General features: G+C 43.4%; 1 pseudogene; it reads right to left on the bottom strand.

Annotated features, from left to right (window-relative positions):
• LOC138528083 (collagenase 3-like) overlaps positions 1-26,646 on the bottom strand; it is a 227,972-nt pseudogene that overhangs the window by 51,582 nt on the left and 149,744 nt on the right.

Genomic DNA, 26,646 nt, shown 5'->3' with positions numbered 1-26,646 from the left:
ACACGAGTTTCAACTTAGCTGTAAAGACTAATGGCTGTAGGTGCATTTTGGCATTTGATCAACAGATAGGCAAATAGTTGAATGCATGTGCTGACCTTCCCACTCTTGTTTACGTTCCTCAATGGTTTTTCTCATTAACTGCAATACGACTTTCAGACACCAGAAAGCTTAATATCCTGATTTTTCTATACTCAGGCACCTTTATCCAGACTCTCTTCTTGATTGTGTGTGCAACTTTATCGGGCTCATTATGTGTTTGGGGGCAAACTGAATTACTGGTACTGAAGGAGGTAACAGTAATTTAACCATAGGTCTCCAGTGGGGAATGTAACCTTAGGTCTCCAGCCAGTGGGTGCCGCATGTGGTAATTGTGCCTGATCTGTCACCACCATTATAAATGGAGGCACATTCTCCAACTACAAGCAGGCCTGTTTTCTGTATGGCTGTACAAGCTAATAATCATGCTCAGTGGTAAAACAGGTGGCATTGTAAACTACCAGCTGTTATCGTTACCATATTACTAAGAACACAGCTCAATAAATGAGCTTCCATAGAAGTCCAAAATGAGAAATCTCAAGCCATTTGATTTAATGTAATTCACATATGACAATAATCAACTATCACTTTTAACTAAATGTGCAGCTGATTCACACAGCCCCCTGGGTGGTATTACCCCTGATGTCTGACCATTCTATTTACAAATAAATCATTTTGACTTACTCCTGAAGCAAGTCAGGAGTAGGTCAGAGTTACTCTTGTAATGTCTTTGTCAATCAAACAGTTTATCCTCAGGAGTAAGCAAATAGTAAATCAGAGTTACTACAAATAACAACTTTGTGAATCAGCTTATGTGGATATAATGAGTGAGTGTGGGAGTGAGACAAGGTATTCCAGTGGTTTGCGACTTTAAACAATCCAGTTCATATTAGTCAGAGGCAACACTATGGGCAATTAGTATTAGGAGCATCTGACATTTAAAGCTTCTGCAGGATATCTCATGACAAGTCCTGAATAGGACGAAATGTCCGATTAAAAATTACCAACCCCACCAAAAGACGTGAAACACACACCACGAAAAGTTCTAACTACCAAAAGTTCGAACTTTTCATAGTATGTGTTTAGGTGTTTCGGTGGGGTTAGTATGGGGCTGGGGTAGTGTCCCCCACAACTCCCCGCTCACTACGGTGAGTGGGGGTTGCGGGGGACACCCCCACCAGCCCCCCGCCAGAACAAAACAAATAAAAATAAATAAATAATAAAAAAGCTTGGGCTTGCGGGGGTGTCCCCCATGGCTCCCCGCTCACTACAGTAAGTGGGGGTTGTTGGGGACACCCCCACCAGCCCGCCACCAGAACAAAAAAAAAAAGCTGGGGGCTGCGTGGGTGTCGCCCGCAACACCCGGCTCACTATAGTATACAGTAGTGAAAGGGAACCAGCGCTGCAGGGACACAGCACGTCTGAAGAAAAGGTAAGTAGGGCTGTGGGGGTCTGGTGGGGGTGTGTTGGGGGTGTGAGTGAGGGTGTGTGTTTGAATCTGTGTGATTTGTAAGAGAAATGTTTGCATGGGAAATGTACAAACATTTTGTATTGTGTACATTTCCCATGCGAACATTTCCATCGCAGGTAATTTACCCGCGGACAAATAACGTAGGTCTGACAAGTCTGATTGCCTTCATTTCAAGTTTCTAGGTTGAACATTGATTTCTGTGGCAGACACACATTAATTTAATGTTAAGGTCAGCCTAAGTTTTCCATCTATATAGCTTCATCTGTCTTCCTTTTTAAAGAGGAAAGTTCACTGATTCTTGAGATTATGGATGTTTTATAAGGTCCTTTGTCAACTTAATTTCTCAACATTTCAAGGCAAATTTTGAATAAAATGAGCTTTGCCCAAGGTGGTGGAAACAGTTAGGGGTCGATTCTCAAAGGATAAAGAACAAGTTGTAACCTATACAATATGTAGGTTACATGTATGCATGTGCCGAGTAATTGTGACTTTTTTCTATATGTGCACATTCTTCTGTGACTCTTACATAAAAACATCACCTGACCCTCATCGATCTACACTGCTCCCGCTGCAAGCCTCTATCATCTTCAAATCGTGCTGCATTACTTGCAAGGGTGTCACCCTGAAGTCCGCAAGCTACCTCACTGAGAAAGTCAGCATCTCCTGAGGCCAGAGGTACGGACATGTGCAGACTTGAACTCTGCTGGCGCAGGAAGGAAAGAACCAGAAGACAGGCCTTCTCTGTCAACGTCCCAAGACTCTGGAACCTCCTCCCCGTCAACCTCAAGCTCACCCCTTACCTTTACAGTTCATGAAGAAACTCAAGACCCTCCTTTTCAAGGAATGGTTTCTCTCCAACAGCTATGTCCACACACTTTCAACTCCTCACCCTACTTGACAATGTGTGATCCCCTCCCCACTGTATTCTCCCCTGTTGGCTTGTAAATCCCTTGCTGCCAAATTGCCCGCTCTCCCCCTACCCTGTTGTTAGCTCCCTGCTTCCTGTTTCTCTGCTTTCTTTTCCGTGTTCTTCTTCCTACGATTGTAAAGCGCTCTGTTGCTTCTCGAAGCTAGGTTTGTGCTTAATAAATACCCTAATAATTATACTTTAAAAAAACGAATTGGGTGTTACTATGGTGCTTATGAAAATTCCAAAGTTCACGCACATGTGTTTGTGATTGCTCAGCAAGATAGCAATGTGTAATTGGGAATCTGATTTACTCTGCATTATCCTCCAGCTTCCCTAATACTCTTCACCTGGCTAGCCTCACTTTTATGTAAGAAGGAGATTGTACATGTGCCTCAAGGCTGAACCCGTGTATACCTTGTATACCTTGCATGTAGTACACACATGGATATGTCACACTTATGTACATACATTAATCACAAATAGCTTATGCATTTGTACATTGCAACTGTTTTCTGATGTTAACATACTGGATTCCTCAAAAATGTTTTGTGCATCATTCCCTTCTTATGCAACACATAAAAATATATCCGGGTTGAGTAGTCAAATCTTAACATTGCTGCCTAGAAATTGAATAAAAGGTTTGCACCCACGTGCATGCTAGCAGCCAATCAGGTTGCTCGACCACGGACTCTACCTACCAATCCCCCATTCCTACCTTTCCCTGTCCCCTTCTGTCTCCAGGTGTCGGTTGTCTGCCTTTGTTTTCCTGACTATCCCAAAAACAAAGGAGCACCCAACTCACCAGTCTTCAGCATTCTGGCTTCCTACTCGTCACCCCTCTTCTCCATCTGTTCCCATCATCGTGGCTAGTGTCACACACCACTACAGAAATGGACGCTTATCTTATCCCTCAGCCCCCGGCTGCCATTTCCATGGTGTGCATCATATATGTAGTTTTGTTTTCCTCAGAAAAATGACCCTTAGCATCCAGGGTGCTAAGGGCTATTGAACCCACAGGGCGGAGCGTATCGATGGGGACAGCCTCAGCACTTGGTAATGACCTTCGCTTCACTGAGGCCTGGAAGGCCATTATGGACTTGTACAGCTCTGCCTCGACTTTATTGCCAAAATATTTGTTGACACTTACCATATAAATACTGAATCCCTCTTACATCATCTGAGGGGAGTGCATATCCGTGTGGGTTCACGTATGAGTAGGCTGGGAACATCAGATCACTCGAATGCTGTAGTCCTAAAGCATGACCAAATTCATCAGCAGCAACCAGAAACAGGTTTTGTCCTAGAGAAAAGTAGAAGAAACAATGTTAAGGTATCACATATGACTAAAAGTACAATTATATCGAACAGAAAGACTATTTTCCCCACAGCATCTATTACCAGATGTTTGAAAAGCAGATTTAGCAATCAACTATTGTTATACACATATTCAGTAACAAACAAATTAAAAAATAATTTCTTAAATCCAAGTAAAATAGATATTTGGAATACAGTCAGTTTACGTAAGGTTTGCCCACATATTTCTCTGCCTGATTGAAATAGTACGTTTTGACGTACTACTATGTCAAACGAAAACATGACTAGAAAACTATGGTTGAAAAGTGAAATGAAAATGCCTAAAAGAAAATAGAAAGCCAGGGTGGGAGAAACATGAAAAGACTTATTGTAAGATATAGAAAATGAAGGGGGATAAAGAGAAAAGACAACATGGAAATTGTAAAGAAACACAGTAAAAGAACATGCAAACAGAGCAAGTGAGGAAAAGGCACACATTAACATTAACAAGGGCAAATAAAAGGAAAGGTGCAAAAGTGATAAAGAAAAGAAAGAAAAAATATGGAAAAACATTGGCATAGAAAAGCCAAAACTCAAATTAGGCCTAATGTTTATTTTATTTTATTTGCACTATATTACACAGCCTGCGATAGCGATTGTGTAGTTATGGTTAAGATGCTAAACCCATAGGAAGGCTTTTAACTTTGGCTCCGTTTGACGAATCTTCCCCAAACTTTGGAAAAAAAAGTATACAGCCACCTCTGAATGATAATGCAAAGTTTGGAGCAGTTTCGTCAAAGGGGGCCAAAGTTATAGAGGGTATCCCAAAACTTTTGAAATCCTCATAGACACAATTGGAAAATAAATGTTGCTCACGCCTACAGCCCAAACCACTGGACGGATTTCATCCAAACTTGCACAAGGAGTGGCGACTTCGTCCCGAAAGCATGCTTTTGCAAATTTGATGTAAATCCATCCAGTAGTTTTTTTTTTAAAAATGCCCTAAAGTAGGTAAAAAGAAATTAGTGATATATGGGTCCGGTTCGCGGACTCATTTCCTGATTCGGAGTCCGCTGACACTTCTGGACCAATCAGAGAGCAGCGCGTAGTTCGTAGATATCATACATGCCCGGTGAATGGTCAATTAAAAATGTGAGGCGGGGGCGTGGCCAAGATGGCGGGCTGAGTGGACGTGTGTTGGAGGAGCACCGTCCAGGCCTGCAAAGCCGAAGAGAATAACTGACATCAGGCACATTAAAAGAGCACAGAAACAGTGAGCCGCAGCAGGAACAACCCAGCGAGGGAGCAGAAATGGTGAAAGCTGCTCCGACAAGCAAGGCGGAGAGAGAGTCGATCGAGGCGGCAGTGGATGCACCGGATCAAAAATGGCGCCTGGTGCCTGAAAGCTCGGGAGTGAAACATCAGACCCCTGCGTATGAGAGAGTGGAGGAGGTGGAAGAGCCACGGAGACGGTCCGATAGATGTAGGAGGCAGACCGCAGGAAAAACGGATCCGGAACAGTGCTCCAATGAGAGCCAAGAGGTGTGGAGCCGAACAGGGTGAGAGGACCCAGGATAAAGGAGGCAGGAAGATCATAGCGGAGCACCCCGGCACTGCGACGGGGGGGCTGAGGATGAATGAGGACAGGGGCTGACACCGGAGAGGGAGCGGAACGGGAGGAGCGGAGACCAGCCCAGACACCTCAGACGGGCAGATACAGAACGGAACAAGGGAAGAAAGGAAGGACCTCTCTCTTCCGCCATGCGGACTACTGTGGACCATCTTGTTTTTTGCCGCCTTTTGAAGACCTATCTGTTCTGAGCCCTCAATGACATGCTACTGCTGCTAGCGCCATGATGCCTTTGGCAAACGTGCACTCTACAAATATGGATAATATAACATAACATAAGAGAGGAACTGTCACAAGCCATCACAAATAATTGGAAAGACACTGACTCACTGGGAGAGCGGGTGATGGTAATGGAAGAGCGCCTAACTGAATAGGACAAGAAGGGGCCCGAATGTACACTACAAACAAAGGAAATGGAGGACAGACTAAGGGCACTAGAAGAGAAGTGCGAGGACCTGGAAAATAGGTGGAGATGGGACAATATACAGATCAAGAACCTGGGGGAAGGAGTGGAAGGCCAAGACCTGGAAGCTTGCATACAGGAAATGTTTGAGAACTTGGAAGAAGCAGAAGCGGCCCGCAGCATGGGGATAGAAAGAGCTCACAGAGTGGGCAGCTGGAGGATGGCCCCCAGCGGCAAGACCCAGAGACATATTGGGCAAAATGGACAACTGCAAGGACAAAGCTCAGTTGATAGGGGCGGCCAGGTCAAAAGGGAAGATTCGAGTGAGAGGATTCGAGGTTGTACGAGGATCTATCCCAAGTCACACTGGGGCTCATTCAAACCACTCACAGAAGAACTGAACAAAAGGAAGCTGAGATTTTGAAGGCTCTTCCCGACACTGATCCAATTTCACATGGGCAATGAGGAAAAGACTGTCGCCCAGGTAGAGGATGGACTGGGTGCCTTGGGGATGGCCCCAAGGAAGACGATAGGTGACAACATAGAAAATCACTCAAGAGAAACAATGTCAGAGGCCTGGCCCGGGCCGCAGGGCTGGACCACAAAAAAAGCGCGGAAGACCTGAGGAGGAGTAATGTAAGATAAAACAACGCTCACAACTAAACGAACTTAAGAATTAGAACATAGCCTGATGTGCGGTAAGACATTGAGTGGAAAGGCCGGCAGGGGGACAATACCACTCACGGGCCACCAAGAGGGGACCATGCCAAGAACCTGGATGCAGATCCAGCGACCACTACAAGAGCGGAATCTATAACCAGTCCGAGCAGCAAGGGGTGATGGCTCAATCACTCGGAAGAAATGTAAGGTGCCAGAGCAAACATGGGAAAATGTAACCAGGGATCGATGTATAAACTGATTTTGTGAAATGTGAGGGGACTGAACAGTCCCAACAAGAGGGTGGCAGTTCTGAGAGAAATCGACAAGGAGGGGCCTGGAATAGTCTGTTTGCAAAAGACACACCTAATGAAGGGAGATGAGGGGAGCCTGCGTAGTAGGGGTATCCAGTTAAATTGTCGAAAACATTTTTTCGAAATGCCATTTTGTCGAAAACAAAATGCAGAAAAAAAATCTTTCGAATGATTTTTATTTTATTTTATATGTTTTATTTTTGTTTCGTTAGTAAAAAAAAAGTGGCAATAAAAAAAACAGGGGGCTCGGGGGAAAACCCCCCCATTTAAAAAAAAAAAACATTCGATAAAACAAAATTTTGCCAATTTTAAACCCGTAGTAGGAACCACCCATTGCAATATTATGCTATTGCAAGAGCCAAAAGTATACGAATTGAAGGAACCAAGGTTAAGCGGGACAGGGAAGGGAGATATGTGATGGTAAAAGGGAGAATGAGGGGCCAGACATACACTTGGGCGGCAGTCTACGTCCCTAACCAGGGACAAGAAGGATTCCTGGGAGGATAAAGGGATACTTTATAAAGGCTGCAAAGAAGATGCAGGAGGAGCGGAGAGAGGCTGAAGAAGGTGTAGAAAAAGAGATACAGGATCTTTAGAAGAGCCATAAAGAAAAAGGAACAAATAAAGTAGCTAGGAAACTAGCCCATGCGAAAGGACAGCTGAGACAGATGACAAATAGAAAAGATGAAAGCACTCTCTTAAGGAGCAGGAAGAGGTTCTATGAACAAGGTAACAAAGTGGGGACAGCATTGGTGAAACAGATAAGGGCGAGAAAGCAGAAAGCCTTCATAGACACGCTGGAGGACAAAGATGGCAGGCAAGTGGATTCAGAGAGAGCTAAAATGAAAATTGTCAGAGATTTCTATGCTGACCTGTACGGGGAAGACCCAGCAGAAAGGGAAGAGCAGGCGGCAAACCTAACAAGCTGGGAAGGGGTGAGGCTAACTACCGAACAAAAAGATCAGCTGAAAGAGCCCATAGGGTTAGAAGAAGTCCAAAGGGCAATATCCTGATTAAAAGCGAACAAAGGTCCGGGGGAAGACGGGCTGACGGCAGAGATCTACACAACATTAAGGGACTCATTGTCTAAAACCCTCACAAACTTATTCAACCCCTTTAGAGAAACAGGGGAGGTCACTAAATCCATGAACATGGAGCACATCACACTCATCCCAAAGACGGGGAAGGACCCACACGTGTGCTCCTCATATAGGTCTATAGCACTTATCAACGTGGATGGCAAGATATACACAAGGGTGCTTGCGGCGAGGTTGGAGGAGATTCTACTGGGGCTGGTGATGCAGGACCAAACAGGGTTTATATAGGGGTAGAACACGTTCGGCAACATAAGGAGGGTACTATATGTCATTGACAGTGCGGGAGGGGGGGATACCCCTACTTGCTTGATCATGTTAGACGCCGAGAAGGCATTTGACCGTGTCAACTGGGCCTTCATGGAGCAAACACTACTGAAGGTGGGGATGGGACCAAACTTTGTGAGAATGATACAGGCAAACTATCAGCACCCGCAAGCCAAGATAAAAGTTAACAGAGGGCTAACAAATCCATTCTCAATAATGAGGGGGACAAAGCAGGGGTGCCCACTATCGCCACTTCTGTTTGTGCTAGTTATGGAGCCCTTTGCAAACCAGATAAGGGAAAATGGGGAGATTCAAGGGATCAAATGGGCAGGGACACAACATAAAATAGGACTGTTTGTGGACAACGTGATCTTGATGATCACTGAACCGGGGAAATCGCTGCCAGCAATAATGGGAGAGATAAAACCATACTTGCCGGTGTCAGGCTTCTAAGTTAATTTTGGGAAGTCAGAAATCTTGAACCTATCCATAGGGGAAGCGGAAAGGGGCCAATTGGAGAGAAACAACCCCGTTAGGTGGGCATCGGGACCAGTCAAATACCTGGGGGTGAACCTAACTGCATCATTCAGATAAATAGTAGGGACCAACTATCATCCATTGGTGAAGCAACTCAAAGCAGATCTAGCAAGATGGAGGGGGTTGTACATATCGTGGTTCGGAAGGGTGGCTGCTATTAAAATTAATGTCATACCGTGATTACTATACCTGTTCCAAGCAATCCCCGTAGCAGTCCATGTGAAATTAATGAAAGATATCCAGCAATGCATCATGAGCTTCATCTGGGGAGGGAAAAACCCGAGGATAGTAAGAAAACACTGTTAAGGAATAAGTCAGAGGGGGAGTAGCCTGCCCCAACATAATGAAATACTATCAGGTGGCGCAGCTGAGGGCACTGGCAGAATGGGTAAGGGGGGAGAATCAGAAGCACTGGATAAGCATGGAACAGGCAATAGCATCGGAGCACCTATGGAAAGCGGCGGGATTAAGGAAAGGAGACAGGCCGATGGGACTATTCGGGTACCCAATCACGTGTAACAGCTTGAGGATCTGGGAAAAGATGAACGAGAGGCGTAAACTATCACCCTGGCCACCACCGCACACGCCCTTGTTTTGAAACCCTGCCTTCACACCGGGGCAAAGAATACAGTAGGTTCAAACGATGGATAGAAGGGGGGATGAGAGTGATCAGCGATCTCTATGAAGGGATGCAATTCTGGTCATTTGGAGACTGTAAAAGAGAAATAGTTTTAAAGGAAGAGGACCGATTTGCATACCAACAACTGAGACACTGGGCGGGAACTCCCACAATTATTGAAGGGGCCTCGAGAGAACGCACAGAATGGGAAAAGCTAATGTCATCTGCAGAAAACAACACGGGTCTGATCTCAGCAATATACAAGATCCTATTAAGTGGGGAGAAGAAGGTGGGAGGGGCTCTGAGGGATAAATGGGAGAAGGTAAAAGGGAAGGTGCTCAATGACAAAGAGTGGGACAAGGTGCTAAGGAACTGGTACAATTCATACACCTCAGTACAACACCAAGAATTACAATATAAGCTTCTACACCACTGGCACTATACCCTGGAGATGCTCCACAAGATGTTCCCCACAAAGTCCGCAGAGTTCTGGAGGGGCTGTGGGGGTAAGGGAATGAGAGAACATATATGGTGGGGGTGTCAGCAGCTTGAACATTTCTGCCAGGATGTGAAATCCAAGGTGCTGGAAATGATGGAGGTGGACAAGGAGTTTGAGGGGGCGGAGATACTCTCAGGCACCTTATTTGACAAGCAACAAAGGATAGGAGGGAATGCCAGGAAACTGTGGGCAAATTAATGATGGCCGCAAAGAGATGCATAGCAAAACAGTGGAATCAGAAAGAATCCCCATCAATCATAGAATGGTACAATGCAATATGGGACACGGTGGAAGTGGAAAAGATGACAGCGACAATACGAGGGATGCTGAGGACATTTGGTAGAGTTTGGTCCTCATTCATAAACTATACAAGTAGGGATACATTGCACCTATACATCCCGAAGAGACTGCAGTCACTGGGAATTCTAGAGGAGGAGGAGGAACAAACTGAGAAGTGAGCAACAAGACAGAAAGAGTCACCTGTAAGGACTGGAAGAGGGAGCTGGGGACGGGGGTGTTCTTGATTACTTTGACTACTGATGTTTAAGTTTTAAGAAGTTGACTACATTGTAACACAAAGCGTGACATACAGAGATGCAAGTTATCTGTAAATGTAAATTGAGCTGAGAAATAAAGATTTGGTTAAAAAAAAAAGAAAACGTGAGGTGCAGCTAAAATTTTGAAACGGACGCCATGTTGGATTTGTGAACTGCTTGCGTAGTCCGTGGACATCTCAGTGAAAACATACTAAAAACACAACATTGCACTTGTCAAACTAATGAAACAGTCTCTGTGGGAGATGAGGGGTGATGAGGATGGGATATGGCCATAAAAGGCCATAAATCAGGTGTTTTTTCATCTGCAGAGTCCGTGAATATCTCAGATGTTCAGGGCCATTCCTGTGATGTTCTGAACATCTCAGGTGTTCGGGGACATCCATGCATATTTTTACATTATAGGGTCTGTGAAAATCAGTTTTTGATGGCTTACAACTTTTGCGCCACTCAATAAAACTGCTTGAAATTTTGCAATATCATTTTAGACTCGCCCCTTAATGTTTCTGCATTAGAGGGGGTTCCAAAATATTTGAAAGGCTTATAAATTGGTTGCCGTTTGACGAATCTGCACAAAAGTTCGCAAAAAGATTTTAGACCCAGATTTGAATGATTTCGCAAAATTTAGTGAGATTTTGTCAAGAAGGGGCAAAATCAGAGGGTGGGTCTCAAAATGTTTAGATTACTTATAAATTTGTTGCTGATTGTCGAATCTGCGCACACGTTTGCAGATAGATTATAGACCCAACCTTGAATGTTTGTGCGAAGTCTGACTGGATTTTGTCAAGTGGGGGTTAAGTTATACGACTATTTTCCGTACGTTCACTTTGACACTTTAAAAAATAAAACATGGATGATTTTCAGCAAATTCGTGCAAGGAGCATTGGCAAGGACCCAAAAGCATGGTTTCGCAAATGTGTCCGTGTTGTATTTTTTGAAAAGTGTCATAATGTCGGTCGAAAAAATAGTGATATACCTTTGGTGACTGTGGTATAGCTGTGGCCATGGGCAGTGACCAGATTGGCCAGGTCATGGGCAAAGGCCATGACTCCTGGCCATGACCACGAGGGACCAGCAATGGTGTTAAACTGTGCATGGCCACCAGGGACTAGCTATGTGGTAAAGTGTTTCAAAATAGGGATAAGTTTGAATGTAGAATACAATTCTGCTGGTGTCTACAGCACAAAGGGCTCGACGGGATTGCAGCAAACATGCATGAAGAGCATCAGCCAGGACATAAAAGCATGCTTTTGCAAATGTGTCCTGTACTATATGTTTTCCAAAGTTCAAAATGTAAGTACAAAAAATATTGATATACATTTGGTGACTTGGGTATAGCCTATGGCCGTGGGTAGTGGCCAGATTGCCCGGGTCATGGCCAAAAGTCATAACTCGGAAATCTGGCTACTGGCCATGACCACGAGGGACTGACAATAGGGTTAAAGTAGGCATGGCCACCAGAGACCGGGGGTGTGGTAAAGTTTTTCAAAATCGGGATATGCTTGAATGGTAAAAAAATAACTGCTTGTGGCTACAGCCTGAAGTGCAAGATGGGATTGTAGAAAACATGCACGAGGAGCATCAGCAAGAACCTCAAAGCATGGTTTTGCAACATTTTTTCGTAACAACACACGTCACATTAAACAAACATCTGATGGTCTCAGCTACCTTGCCAATAGCCCCAAACAAATATTTCAAGGGGGATGGTGATGCAGGGATCGACGTAATCTCTTCAAGGATATCTGCAACTGAGCCCCAGAATGTAGTGATCAGCAAACATGCCCAGTACATATGGAAGGTGCCCGCATTTGGTGCTCCACACTTCAAACACTCCCCTGTGCAGTCAGTCACGAACTTAGCTAGTTTCTCTGGGGTGGAGTGGAGTTGGTTAAGAATCTTGAATTGTATCAGCCGCATGCCAGAGTTCAAAGACACAGAATTGGTTAGTTGGCAACATCTGAGCCATTTTTCCTCGCTCAGTAATTCTCCCAGGTCTGATTCGCAGATTGGTTTCAGGGCATTTAAGAAGCTGGAGTGTGACTGCACTAGGGAATATAGGCATGAGATGCCCTTCCTCGCCCCACTGGTCACTGTCATGGCCCACATACATTCACGTGTAGTGGGTTCAACAGGAAATGTTGGCCATTTCGTAGCAAACGCAACGCTCATGTGGCGATATTGGAGTTGCCTGAGTTGTCCGCCCCCCACAGTGTGCAAGAAATCCTCCAGACTCACATAGGTACCCCTGGGGATCATATCTCGCATTTTCAGTTGGTTGGACGGGTCCCATGTCATTAGCAGTGCTTTATAAAAAGTAGGAGAGATACTGGGAAAATGCCAAAGCGGAACTTCAGGGTCATAGGTAACTCCAATTCTTCCATGTTTTATTTTTTCAAAAGTGTCAAAACACAAGTATACAAAATAGTGATATAACTTTGGTGCCTGGGCCGTCGGCCTGGCCCTGAGCGAGGACAAATGTGTACTCTGCTTTGCTTTTTGGGGCATGCAGCATGGCCTAAGCCTTAGGTTTGAATGGGAACACATATTCTACTTGTGGCTACAGCCTGAAGTGCTGGACGGGATTACAACAAACCTGCGTGAGGAGCATCAGCAAGGACCTGAAAGCATGCTTTTGCAAATCTATCCTGTGTTTTACTTTTTTGAAAGTACCAAAATGTGAGTACACAAAATAGTGATATAACTTTGCTGCCTGGGCAGTGGGCCTGGCCTCGGAAAAAACAAATGTATACTCTGGTTTGTTTATTGCAGAACGTGGCATGGCCAAAGCCCATGCCCAATGGATTGTGGAGACTGGCCATGGCTGCAAACCATGAGCACTGGCCATTGGTCACATTATGAGGGTATAGTGGACACTGAACTAGGATGCAGGGAAGGTGCAGTAGATAAAGTGGATGTTTTGGTGGGGGCTCGGGTCATGGTCGAGCCTCGTGCCATAAGCAATTCAACCATAACTTGCATCCCCAGCATGTGCTGCTGATAACAACACATATCAGAATGAGTTGCAAAAATATGTTTGTTGAAGGAGGTTTATAGTTCTTTCATATATGTTAAACGCGGAATTATTACAAACTTATATACAGTGATGTAACATCATGAAATATTTTCACTCATAAAAACCAATAGAATTCACAGAAAAAACATTAAAGGGACGTTTTGGTTAAGATGCACTAATAAAACCTATGAAATTCAGTGAAAAAAAACATTGCTAAAGGGACGTTATAGTTAAGTTGCACTATTTACAACCTGTCAAATTCAGGGAAAAAACTTTGTTAATGGGACGTTATGGTTACAATTAAAACCGAAAAACCCAACAAATTTGCAAGTTATGGTGAGCTATGCAACCATAACTCGTGCCACTGCCACGCACTAACTCTAACACCCAGGACATAAAAGATGATGTCACAAATGACATCATCGATGACAACACATATGATATTACTACTGCTTAGCAATTCAAATGGAACGTTGGTATAAGGGGTACTCCTTACAGTCTCATTTACAACATATCATAGGTGATCAGTAGCCTTGTAATAAACTACTCCATGTCACATAGAAGATGGTTATTGAAAAATAAACTTTGTAGTGATGTTTTTGTGTGAAAACAGCAATCCAATATTAAATAATGTGATACAATGAATGCAGTATGGATCATAGAACTAAAGTATTCTTAAAATGGTATGTTTAGGTTGTACAATGATAAGTCGAAGCATATCACATTCTAGAGAAATGTATTATCTGCATGGGACCTGCTTCTTGTTCTATGTCTGTGCATTATGACCTCATGGTAAACCCTAGGGAAAAGAACTTCAGAATATACAAGGTCAAGCTCTGCATGCACAGTACCCTTATGGTATGTGTGTCATGGTTTCAATGTAGTATACCCACATGAAGTCCTCAGCTAAAAATGAATACTGTCAATGAACAACAACAACCACCCCATGTATGTGATGGCATCGGTAATGTCATTGATGATGTCATTTTTGATGTCCTGGGTGTTAGTTGATGGCACTGGCAAATTTCTTAGGTTTTTCGGCTTTACTTGTGGGCATAACGTCCGTTTAACAAAGTTTTCCCCTGAATTTGATGAGATTTTATTAGTGCATCTTAACCATAACATCCCTTTAACAACATTTGTTCTGTGAATATACCATACATACACATATTATTATTTCTAATTCATGGGAGTGTGGGTAATGTCCATGCAGATGAATTAGGGTGATCAATACAGTAAGAGTAATAACACATTTGCAGAGTGAGAGTAGGTGAAGTACTCTGCTGGAACCCATTAGGGGAAAAGTAGAATGCTTTGGAGAAGAGTTGTGTCTGTGCTGATGGTTTAAGGAAATGTGTCACAGGGCGAATAAAACACATTTCGAAGTGACAGTGGGTGCAGCAGAATATGCAAGGAAATCTTGGTGTAGCCCAGTATACCTTTGGCCTAGCCTACTGGGGCCATACAACCAGACCAGCGTGGGGCCACGGCATTACCTGGTTTCCTTAGCCCCAGAGGGCACCTATACTGTAACAAAGTTGAGTACTACTAAAGACAAATAGACATCATTGTATACCATTTCTGGCGACTGAACACCATTGCCACTCCCTACCATCGCATCCTACCTTCCCCAGATTAACCCTATGTCCTGAGCTCGAGGTTAGCTCCTCGGGGAACGTATCCACCTGGATGGCATGAAGCAGACCCCATTCTGCGCTCCTAAGGACATGAGCTCAGCTATGCCCGAAGCAAACTCGTGCCTTCAAATACGACCACATTACAGTCCAATAATTAATAGCTGTAACCGTAGACCCCAGATCCATCCCACACAGCAAATGCAATCCTTTAAAAGGGCGTAGAGGGAGAGCACAGGATGCGACTGGAATGAGCATGCAGCCCCATGCCCTTTACATGGTCCATGGGCTCTCACCATTAGTGTGCAGCTGCAGTGTGCTCACCGTTCTTACTTTATGCAGCCTTCAGATTCTTGACACATACAATTTTCCCATACCGTTGTAAATATGTCTTTCCCAAAACGTACCCTAAATATGTGTAAAATATGTCCCAGGCAGCTCTCACTTTTTTTCCTCATTGAGTCCTGGCGTGGCACAAACTCTCACTCATTCTGCTGCATATGGCAAATAGACAAGATTGTTTCATCTTAAGGGCTTGTCATAATGTGGGAGGCTGGTTCAGGGTTTGATGCCGATAACAAAAGACAGACCTTGCAGATTCCAAACAGTAAAGGCCACATCCACCAGGTCGACATTTTTGTACTGGCCCTCTCCCAGTCGCTTCCGGGGGGGAAGAAGGGAGGGGTCACTGCACCCTCCTATGCTGCATAGACCAACCCAGCTCATCGACCACCCCCCCACCCCACTTACCTGCTGTGCTTTGATGTATTCTTCCGGTCCCGTCTAAGCTGCGCCCCCTGCAGACCTGCGTATAGGAGGCTACCTTCTGTATGGAGCTTTCTGTACATAGGTGTTCACTGTTCAGGGTGCACATTTTACGGGCCACAAACATGGAGGACATGCACTGTCCCAGTGCTATGCCAGCATCATGTCTACGGGGCTCACTGTCTACACTAATGGGGCTCTCCTGTGCATTGCCCGTTTGGCCACTAAATGCACCATGCCCCGAGGGCACCTTCTACAGCATAGATTTCACACATCCCACCCTAGGTACCACCCTACTGCAGGAAAACCACTGACAGGTCATCTCTCTCTGGCACTCTCACTCATCCCATCTCCTTCAGGCTCTCCTTCTCTCCTCCCCCTGAGCGGTCCACATATTCTCCATGCTCCTGGGGCCACCAGAGGCCTTGGCCCTCAATACATAATGTTGCTCCCCTGTCCTCCTTGTCTCTCTCTCTCCTTCCAACCGTATTTAACAGTTTTTCTTCCTGCAGTCCATGGATCTTTGCTCAAAGGGCCAGTCCCTAGTTAGAGGTGACCTTTCCTGTTGTCCAGATCTTTAAACATTCCATTGGTCTCCCTGGAACATGTAGAGCCTGCCAGAAGGTAAATACAACATTACAGTATATAAAAACAAGCACATCTAATACATATACAGTATTTTAACAATGTCTGTTGTATATGTGTGCTTTCATTTGTCCCTGTTTGGTGTTCATATTGTAAGTAACCCCATAGTAGCCAGACCCTAGTTGTCCCAGGATTATTTGGACAGTGTTGTTTTCTAGTGGGGTTCAAGGAGGTGTCATGCCAGGAAAATGGTAAACACTCTATAACTTATTTTTATTTTCCAGCTCTTCATTGAAGTTGTGTTATGGTATCCAGGCATGTTTTTTTTTCCGCATAACTTATTAATGCCTGTAGGCCATTGTTATCCACCACGAGCTGCCTCACCTTATCCAGAGCTCTGATATTATCCAAACTAGACTATTGTAATACTCTTCCTCAGCACCACTACCAAAAATCTGAACAGACTCCAGATTTTACAAAAGAATGCCCTAAAATGCACACTCAACCTCCCATGCAAGGCCCATCTCTCCACGGCCAGCAAGGAAGTCCATTGGCTCCCCATCCGGGACAGAATTAAATTAAGAACGTTTGTCAATATACACAAATGCCTGTCACTGACCGCCCCACGCTACCTCTCTGACAAATTCTCTAGACGCAACACATCCATACCTACAAGAACACCGTATGTATTTCTATGTTTAGAAAAGATGGCTTGCAAAGTACACAAACCATAGTAAGGTACGCACACAGATATATAACATGCATATATATGTGTGTGTGCATACCTTACGGTTTGCCTACTTTTCAGGCCATTTTTTTTAAACATTTCGGTTTTTATAAAAGATGGCTTTGAAAGTACACAATTCAAGCCATCTTTTATAAAGCTTTGACTACGGACAAAATTGTCCGTCGGCAAAGCTTTATAAAAGATGGCTTGAATTGTGTAATTTTCAAGCCATCTTTCATAAACCTCGAAAAATGTCAAGGAATCCCCAGGTTCGCCGAGGGTTAAAGACGCCTCAGCGACCTGGGGAAACAAAGAGACAGTAACTGCCTCTGGTGACCCCTCGCGCGAGAGGTCACCAGAGGCAGTTACTATGACTTACAGAAGAGGCAGCCAGGCACAGCATTGCTGTGGTTGGCTGCCACTTCTGTCAGATCGCCTGACTTCATGGCAGGCGCATCTCCCGTGCCGCCGCGACGGGATAATGCATCCTGCCAATGTTGCGTGCAGTGGAAGGGGGGGCCCCGGCAGGGCCCTGGCTCAGTCCCACTTTTTGGAGACTGCCGGGGCCCGGCCCCGGCAGGCCCGGGCCCACTTAAAGCCCTGCTTATTGTTTCATTAAAATATATATATATCTATCTATGTAGAAAGCAATGGTGCAGCTAGGAGACCCTGAAAAACAATGCAAGTTCCTTTTGTAAAAAGTATTGATGATTAAATACAATCCAAAGAGGTTACCCCTAATTGGAAAAATATTGAGTTGCACATCTAAAATATAAGGTGGGGACAAAACAGAAAAGTGTAAGCAGATGACTTGTCCAATACAGTTGCCACTGGCAGAGCATTTATCAACATTGCCAACAGCATGTGAGAAAGCATGACTTCAGTCGCAACTCAATAGCAACTGAAGTAGAACGGAATTGCAATGGTATAGTTTCAATATTCCTGATTAAGATGTATACACAGTTGAACAATACTACCAGATTACATACAGTTGTATCAATATATGTAGGACCTTATTTGACTGATGAAAATGATGTGAGAAATGAAGATTTAAGAATTCTGTTAGACTCACGAACATAGTTTCACATTTAAGAGGGTTTAGTTAGGTTAGGGTGTATCCCAGTGTATCTTTAGACGGGGTCAAATGTCTGGCTCTGGGGCCCAGAGTGGTTGATTAGTGGGTCTCCCCAAGTCAGTGGATAATGAGGCTGGGGGTATTGTAAGGATCCGCTTCTGTGGACCCTCTCTCCAACAGAGAACCTGAAGATCTCTTTGCAAAGACTCAAACTCATTGAAAGGAAAAACAAATGCTTTGTTTTAATCTGAGCCCATTTCATCCACATGGGACCATTGCAATCCCTGGCTCAGTGGCCAGTGAGCTCTGGAGAATGGTGCATGACATATTGTTTGCAAGCCCATGGTTTACTGAGCACAGGGTTTTACACATGTGAGCTCTGTAGACCCACCCGCGCTAGTTCAAATATTGTAAGCTTGTGGTTTTCCGACTGCAGATTCCTCAGTGTGTGATAGATAAGTATCAATTCCTCATCTGGCCAATCACATCCTCGCTGAGGATACTATGCAGTGAACACTGTGTGTAGTCAGACACTATAAGCAGTTTAACTCAAGTACTTTCAGCATGCACTTTACACACTGGGGAAACAAGAGACCTGGATCCTGCACAGAGAACACTTGAGAGTAGCAGCAAGGTGAGAATAAAGACCAAGATTGCAGACTGGCCATATGAAGTCTTATTCCACCCCTCTAAGCCGACTGTGAGTCAAGGTGCACCCAGAATATCAAGTAATTCACACCCTGGCCTAATTACAGGACACTCACCAAAAGCCCAACCCAGGGGAGGACGAGAACACTATAAAAAAGAGGAGTACATAACACTATGATGTAAAGGTGGTACACAGGAGGTGGCAGTAATAAGATAAGTAGGCAGAGGGGCAGAGGAGGTAGATGTGGTGAGAATAATATGTGAAGGTGAAGGACAATGGAAGAGGCAGGAAACGTTGCAGGTTGCGGGAGAAGGATTGAGAAGGAGGAAGACAGTCCCATAGACAGACAGCCAAAAGGAAAGTTTCAGCAAGCCAGGAAAATTCCAGCAGCCCTAAGCAGGACTAGAAGATGAGAGGAGCATAAAACCCAGATAAGGTGGACAGGACTAACCAGGGGGACCCAGGGCAGGAGACACCACACCTTTATGTAGAAGGGGAAATTACCTTAGGAGTAAGAGTGGCGCTAGGAAGAGGAGTGGCCAATTCTTGGCTCCAAATTTTCCTGACAGAAGTTGCACCTGAACCACTAGTTCATCAATGAGATGAACAGACTCATCTGGAGAACCTTGACAGAGCCAGGGCTTGCCACTGGGCCTGGGAACCCCTGGAAAACCTGCATCAGTCAGAGAGACTTTCATGGGTTCTGTAACCCCTGGGAAATCTGCACCTCCACTGGGAGTTGAGTCAACATCAAACCCCATGTAAGAGACTTGGCCTTGGTTTCCCCATTGTTTTGTTGATGTCAAATTGTCATCCATTTAGTTTAATTTCTATCACCAGAAGTCTGTGAACTATCCCTTGTGTTTTAAGTCTTTTGTGCATCCCTGTGGGAACCCTGACAATCTGAAGGATCATGTTTTCACACACTCATGAGGTTATACTGCTGGTCATAGGGGCAATAAAATATTATCATATCCCAAGGGAAATATATTGCCAGCCTTACCAAATGCAAGAAGTACAAGCTTGAATGGGTCGGTATTTAGTCTGTACTCTTTTCAACCAAATTTACCACTTCTTTGGGTGCCTCTACAAAATGAAGAATTTAATTGACCACAGGTCTCATTGTCTTGAACTGTTTTATTGAGCAAATATCTTAATTTACAATTGACAACCATTATATCCATAACAGCCCATTTTCTTCCCCAAATGCAGTAGAATATGCCGACATCATGACACTAATTTTAGTAGTCCTTCAAATCTCCAATCAGCCCAGGGATCTCTAGTTGGTGGGGCACATTAGGGCTATGCAGTCTTCCGATGCCTTATGTAGATACAGTGACCACACCTTGTAGAACCTCAGTAGGCTACCGTGGATGAGATGAATAAGTCTTTCTATGACTACAATATCCCATGCCTTAGATAAGCACTTAGTTTTTGTTCGAACATTAGATTCACTCCAAAGCCAGGCTATACACCTTTTCACTGTAAATAGCAGTTTCCTAATCAGCAAACTATCTTTCTCAAATCCTGTTTCCTCCTGTTCCCCGATAGCCAAACATATAAATGCTGGATTATCTGGGATGGGAAAACCCACTATTGCATGCATTGTGAATCTAACTTTTAATCAGAAATATCTCTGAGCTGGATAGGAGCACCAACTATAAATATAGGTGCCCTCTTTTCCATAGCCCTTCCAGCATAGCAATGAGTTAGACATGGATATCTGGTGCACACTAAGTGAGGGACAGTACCATCTGCAAATCCATTTGTAATGTATGTCTCGAATGTGGGCACTCTGAGGTAATGTTGGGATGGAAATGATCATATCCTACCCCCATAGATGCTTTCAGGTAAGGCGAACACCATATGAGGTGATGCAGCGTACAAGAGTGGAGAAATCTGCACTATGAGGCAACATGTAGAGGCACTGTAACGCCTAGAAGTAGATTTGCAACACTAGAAAACCCATAGCCCATGACTTCATTTTGTATTTGGCCCAAAAGGAGTATGTTGCTGGCTTGAGCTGTTCACATTCTCTGCTCACCAGTCCCAATCTCTGTACGACAGAATGAAGCCGCAGAGCACCGTTCACACGGAAGTCTACTTCCCCCTCATCCCTCTAGTGTTACAAATATTTAGTATCTTCCAAAGGAATGCGCCATGCAAGAGTGTGAGACAACACCAGGCTCCACACTGCATCCATTCATCTCCACTAAACTGCCAGCAAATAACCTGCATCCTGCCAGCCGGAACCAGCCCCGCACCACTGACCTGACCACCCCGCCTTTGTATCCTCCAATGTGTGCAAGATACCCCTGACCATCCACAAATCACATGTCTGCAGAAGATCTAAGCATGCATGGCTGTATTCTTCCAAGCATGAAAACATATCTGTTGGAACACGAGGTACAGGGAGGGATAAATTAAAGATCAAAACCCCGGGTGGAGAGCTTGGGTGCGGTAATTGCTGTATCAACGATACCCTGAATGTGTGGGTCAGTGTGACTGTATTTTATCCTCCCTTCCTCATGGCACCATTTCCTGTGCCACCCAGGGGCCTGCCAAAATGATCTAATAACCATGTTTTGCATGTTTAGTTTGGCAAGAAAAAATGTATTAATGTGTGCCACGACCTTCACAGTGAGGATGAGCCCAGCTGACCCACGTGGATCCAGACCGACGGGAAAGAACTAACCAATTACAGCCTGGGAACCCTTATGGAGCAGGCTCATGTGGAGGGTGCCTCCAATCAGTGGCACCCATTAGTACTGTATGTAATGACGATTGTGGGGTTTTTAAGCCCCTGTTTTGTAGCGGAAGAGTTAGAGCGCTCTCGAGCGGCAGAGTCCTTTGCTGATATTTGTATTCTGTACAATTAAACCTTGTTATCCTTGCAATGCTATTCTCTGGGCCTATTTCCCAAGCAGATTGTCTTTATGCTGGAGTGTGCGCAAATAGGGACTTGTCTTCATTACTTTTCCCATTTCCTTCATTAGGTCCTACCAATCCTCGCTTGGCTATTCCTTATGGAGCTTCTTTTCCAAAGCTCTGATATGACTCTCTTTTTGGGTGGGCGGAGCTAGTTCAGTGCTCTATATAAGGCTGAAATTGCCCTTTCCTTGATGTGGCCTCTTGTAAAATTCCCTCAAGCTTAGTAGGTTTCCTGCTAGCCCCTTCCCTTATTATTGAGACATAGAGCTGGAGGTATGGTATTCAAAGCGGTCCCATTCAGTTACTCTCAACTCTTTTTTTACATTGTTTGAAACTCTTGCTTGTCCCCTTGATAAAGAGTTTACCCATTTTATTGCAGTTTGCTCGCTTCCAACTTGAAATCCCATCTTCCAGCAGCCCTGCAATGAAATTGGGCTTCCCGAAGAGAGGCATAAAGGAAGAGGCAAAAGTTGTCACTCCAGGAAATGTTGTTTCTTCGCTCCAGACCGATATAGTGAGATTGGTAATTGGATTAACCAAAAGGGGTTTGGCTCAGTGGTAGATCAGAATCTTTGGCTGTCACAATTTAGGAGAACCAACAATGGCCTGTTCCATGAACAGCCACAGTCTGATTCACATTTCATCCAACTGTCAAGCTTTAAAGTATACATCTAAATTAGGGCTTCCCAGACCCTATTCTGCCTAGGCAAGCATAACACCATTCTATGAACTGTGTCTGCCCCTCCAGAGGTATGCTACAATGAACCTTTGTAGCTACCTTTCCTCAGAGAAAAGCTCTCTGATTGCCTGCCATCAATGGCCAGCCTTGCTCTTGCCTCATGGTAATTTGCCTCGATCATTGTAAGCATATTTGGACCAAACCCCACTCTAGACACTACCTTGTGGAAGAAAATCCAGTCCACTCTGTTGAATGTCTTCTCTGCATTTAGCACGAAAATGCACACCTTGATCTCCTTTGTGCCTTATATTAGATATACATTGTCCTCCTGATGTTTTTGAAGGCATTACGGTTAGGAACAAAGTGTATTAGATCTGCAAATGCCCTGACCCAGAACGTTAGTGAAAATATTTGTGTCTAGATAATTAAGAGCAATTGGAATGTAGGAGCTGCAGAGCTTAAGGTCTCTCCCCTCTTTCGGGATTAAGATTTGCACTTTAGAGTCAAGGAATTGTACGTGTCCATTTTTCCTGCTCTCTGCAAGGACTCTCTCTTTTAGTCAGAAGTCGGGTATGTCATGAGGTGTAGTCCAATGGACTGGTCTGCTCCTAACTATTGTTTGGATTCATTCACATTGATGAACCATTTCCTGTGGTTCACCTTTTGTTACCAAGAAAAGGTGGCATGCACATTTCTAATGATCTTCACCTCAGAGTTCTGCGCAAGGAATCACACACCCAGGTTCTCCCTTCGTGAGCTGTTCTCCAGGTTTTCACATTGGTCCATGGACATTGGTCCATTAGATTGGTAAGTGTGCCTTAAATGTATCATAGCTCCCAATCAGTAAGTTGCACCTTCATTTGCATGGTTGCAATGTCTGTCTCTCATGCATCAATCCAATCTCTTAGGGCAGTTATTTCTATTTTGTTATCATTGATGGCTTTCTAGAAGTCTGTCTTCAGTTGTTTCATCTAATTTTCTAGAAAATCTCTTTAGATCATCTTTCAATGATATAAATGAAAGCTCCAGTGTCTCCTTGGCGAATGCCCAACCCCGGGCACTGCCTCCCTGGTCAGTGGTGCCTCTGTCCCTAGCCCTTCCAATGTCTGGGCCTTTGTTTTGTTTGTGTTAGCCATCATCGCTCCCCACAGGGCATCCAGCTTTGATTCAGCTTGTTCCCCTTTTATATTTTTCGTGCCTGGCACCTTGGCCATATTCCAGAGCATAACTCCATATGAGCCCACTAAAACTTAGTGAGAAACCCAGAAGCTCACTTTCAGAGGGCAAAATGTCCAATCCAATTTAATAAGAAATCAAAACAATGTTGTGTAAGAATGTACGAAGGTTTGTTTTTAAAAAAGTATTGTAAATCACAATTAAATACAAAATCAAAATTACAAATGTTGATAACATTATAATGGGGGCATTAGCAATGCTCTTACAATAAGGTATATACAATAAGGTTTATGTTGATTATCATGTATAAGAGTTTCACAAATGTGTTTTTTTAAAACAAGTGTTCCTAATATAACCAGATCTTGTGGTCATGCCCAACACGTTTCAGGTTGTGAAAATCCTTCTTCGGGGGTATAGGAACCACTCTTCTGGAAACAGTAAATAATATACCTAATTCAAACGGATCATACTGACATAAATATCATCCAGTAACTATGCATATATACACTGACCAGTGTACATCAAAATAGACGATACACCTTTAAGAAAATAATTACCAGTCTGAAAACATAAAAGATACATAAGTCACAATGCCAAATCCATTTAATCAAAAGAAGACCACAGTACAAAGCCATACCATATTCCTTATGTCCATCAAAATATAGAATAGTTTTCCTGCTCAAAATGAACCACTGTTCATGCTCAACTACCTGCAATCCAACAAACAAATACAAGTCCAAGACATTAAATCTAAAACTACCACCATAACATCTCACAATGCATACATCTCAAACTTACCAAGAAGTTTGCTGTGAGCAGTGGAGCAGAAAAGTAGAAAACCGCTTTCTGCCCCAGGCTTGATTTTCAAAAGAGTAAATCAGTCAGGTGACCCACGTTGTCACCTGACCTGAAATGTCACGTGATGAAAGTAAGAAAAAGGACTGCCATCCTGAAGTGTAACTGAGAAACATACTGCTCATATTGAGCAATGTATAGAATACAATCAGACACATGATGCATGATAGTATTCTAAGTTAACTCTAATCAAAATCAATGTATTTGAAAAAATCACCAAACAGGACCATAAACCAAACAAATATATATTAACTGCCGAACTAATATTTAGAACATGGTGCTGTCACGTGATAAGTATCCAAGTCATGTGACAATGCCTAACTGAAAGGACCACCATCATCAAGTGACTGAAAAGAATTTCTCCTGGGATACATTGTGAAAAACTAACAAATGATATTCAAACTATAAGCACTCACAAGGAATAAATACAAATTGCATACAGATTACTGACATGATAAACACATTGTAAAAACAAGGCTACAATACTACATGATAAGAAAAATATTTAGAAATGTGAATGACAATATAGCATAATTCATAATAGTCACAGAACGCAGGTAAGATGTTTAATGATATTCAAACTAGCCAGCAACACACCCATTTGTCATTAGATACTGACTCACACAATGCAACGAAAAATGCATACATATTACTGAATTAATGATTATGTAGAAATAAAACACTTTGTACAAACAAGGCAACAATAGTAAATAATGTGAACAATATTTAGACATGCAAAAAAAAATGTAACATAATCAATCATATTCATAAAAAGCAGGCATGGAAGAACTCAACATTCAACCCCTGGGGTGCATGGAATTCAATCTCTCGATGCAATTAATTTCTTTTTGAAGTAAAATAATATTCATATCACCACCCCTTTTGGGGCTTTCACCAGTTCCAAAACAACCACTCTCATCTGTGAGATCATGTGTCCAGCTTCCTTGAAATGTAAAGCTGCAGGAGACTTATCATTCTTGGTCCGAATATTGAATTTATGTTCTGTACACCTTGTTTGTACCTTCCTGGTGGTCAACTCCATGTAAAAAATACTGCAGGGACATTGCAATCCGAAGGCTACCACATGATCAGACAAGATAGAACTCAGAATGGGGGGGAGGTGTAGCACTTATTATTAAATCTTCCTTTAACACTTGGGAAACTAAAATTGACTCTATTCCAGGCACAGAAATTAAACTCTGCTGAAACCCAATACTAAATTGGTTCTGCTAGGAGACTTCAATCTCTGGTTGTCTAGTGATTCAGATACCATTGCCAAGACAATGGAGAATACTCTTGATGCCTTAGGCTTTGTCCATCATGTCAGAGTTGCCACTCACATTAAGGGTCATAACCTGGATTGGGTTTCTTCCTCAATGTAACAGTGAACAACGTAGATGTACTACCCTGTCAGTGGTCAGACCATTTCAGCATATGTTTTCAATCCCAAATGTGACTTTTCAGGGGAAAATCCCCTCATTCGAAATTATTTGTAACCAGCAGAAGTCCTAAAAACCTGAACAAAGAGGCCTTAGGTCCCTGGGCAGAATCTCTGAACTCAGACATAGGAAATATATCTGACCCGGAAGTCATGTCGGTTATACTGACAAACTCATTAAAGATAGCAACTGATAAGTTTGCTCATATTAAAACTAAAATGAAAAGAACTGAATATAATAATAATTGGTTTTCTAAGGAGTTATTAGAACTTAAAGCCAAGAAAAACAAACTTTTTCATGAATTGAGAAATGACAAATCCCCTAGAAATTTAGAAGCCTACAAAACCACTGCAGCAGACTTCAAAAAAGAGGTCCTAACAGCAAAAAGGAGTTTCTGAATGATAGAAGTATCAATGCCAAATCAGATTGTAAGGAGTTGTTTAAAATCCTAAAAGAACAATCACACACGCCAGGACCTACACCAGACCCGATCATTAAAAATAAAGCATGGTGCACAGAAATCCAACTAGCCATGTCCAACAAACTGGATAAAATTAAAGAATCAATAGAGACAAAACAACTTTCTCTGAACTCATCGGTGCAGCAAGATAAGGTCTTTTGCACTACAGATAAGGACAAAGACCGACCTACATTTAGATTCATGCCCATTTCTAAAGATGAACTAGCCAAAATCATTAGCCAACTCAAAACCACAAGTTGTAAAGGAGATCCATGCTCCGCCATCATAATCAAGGAATGTCTACCCTGCTTAATACCAGCACTCACAAAATTTGTTAATGCCTCATTTGAGCTTAATTTTGTGCCTGACAACCT

Source organism: Ambystoma mexicanum, chromosome 7q, assembly GCF_040938575.1.
Source record: "Ambystoma mexicanum isolate Mex_15411 chromosome 7q, UKY_AmexF1_1, whole genome shotgun sequence".
NCBI lineage: Eukaryota > Metazoa > Chordata > Amphibia > Caudata > Ambystomatidae > Ambystoma > Ambystoma mexicanum.
Note: the sequence above shows the minus strand (reverse complement) of the source record. Positions and strands in the feature narration are given on the sequence as shown.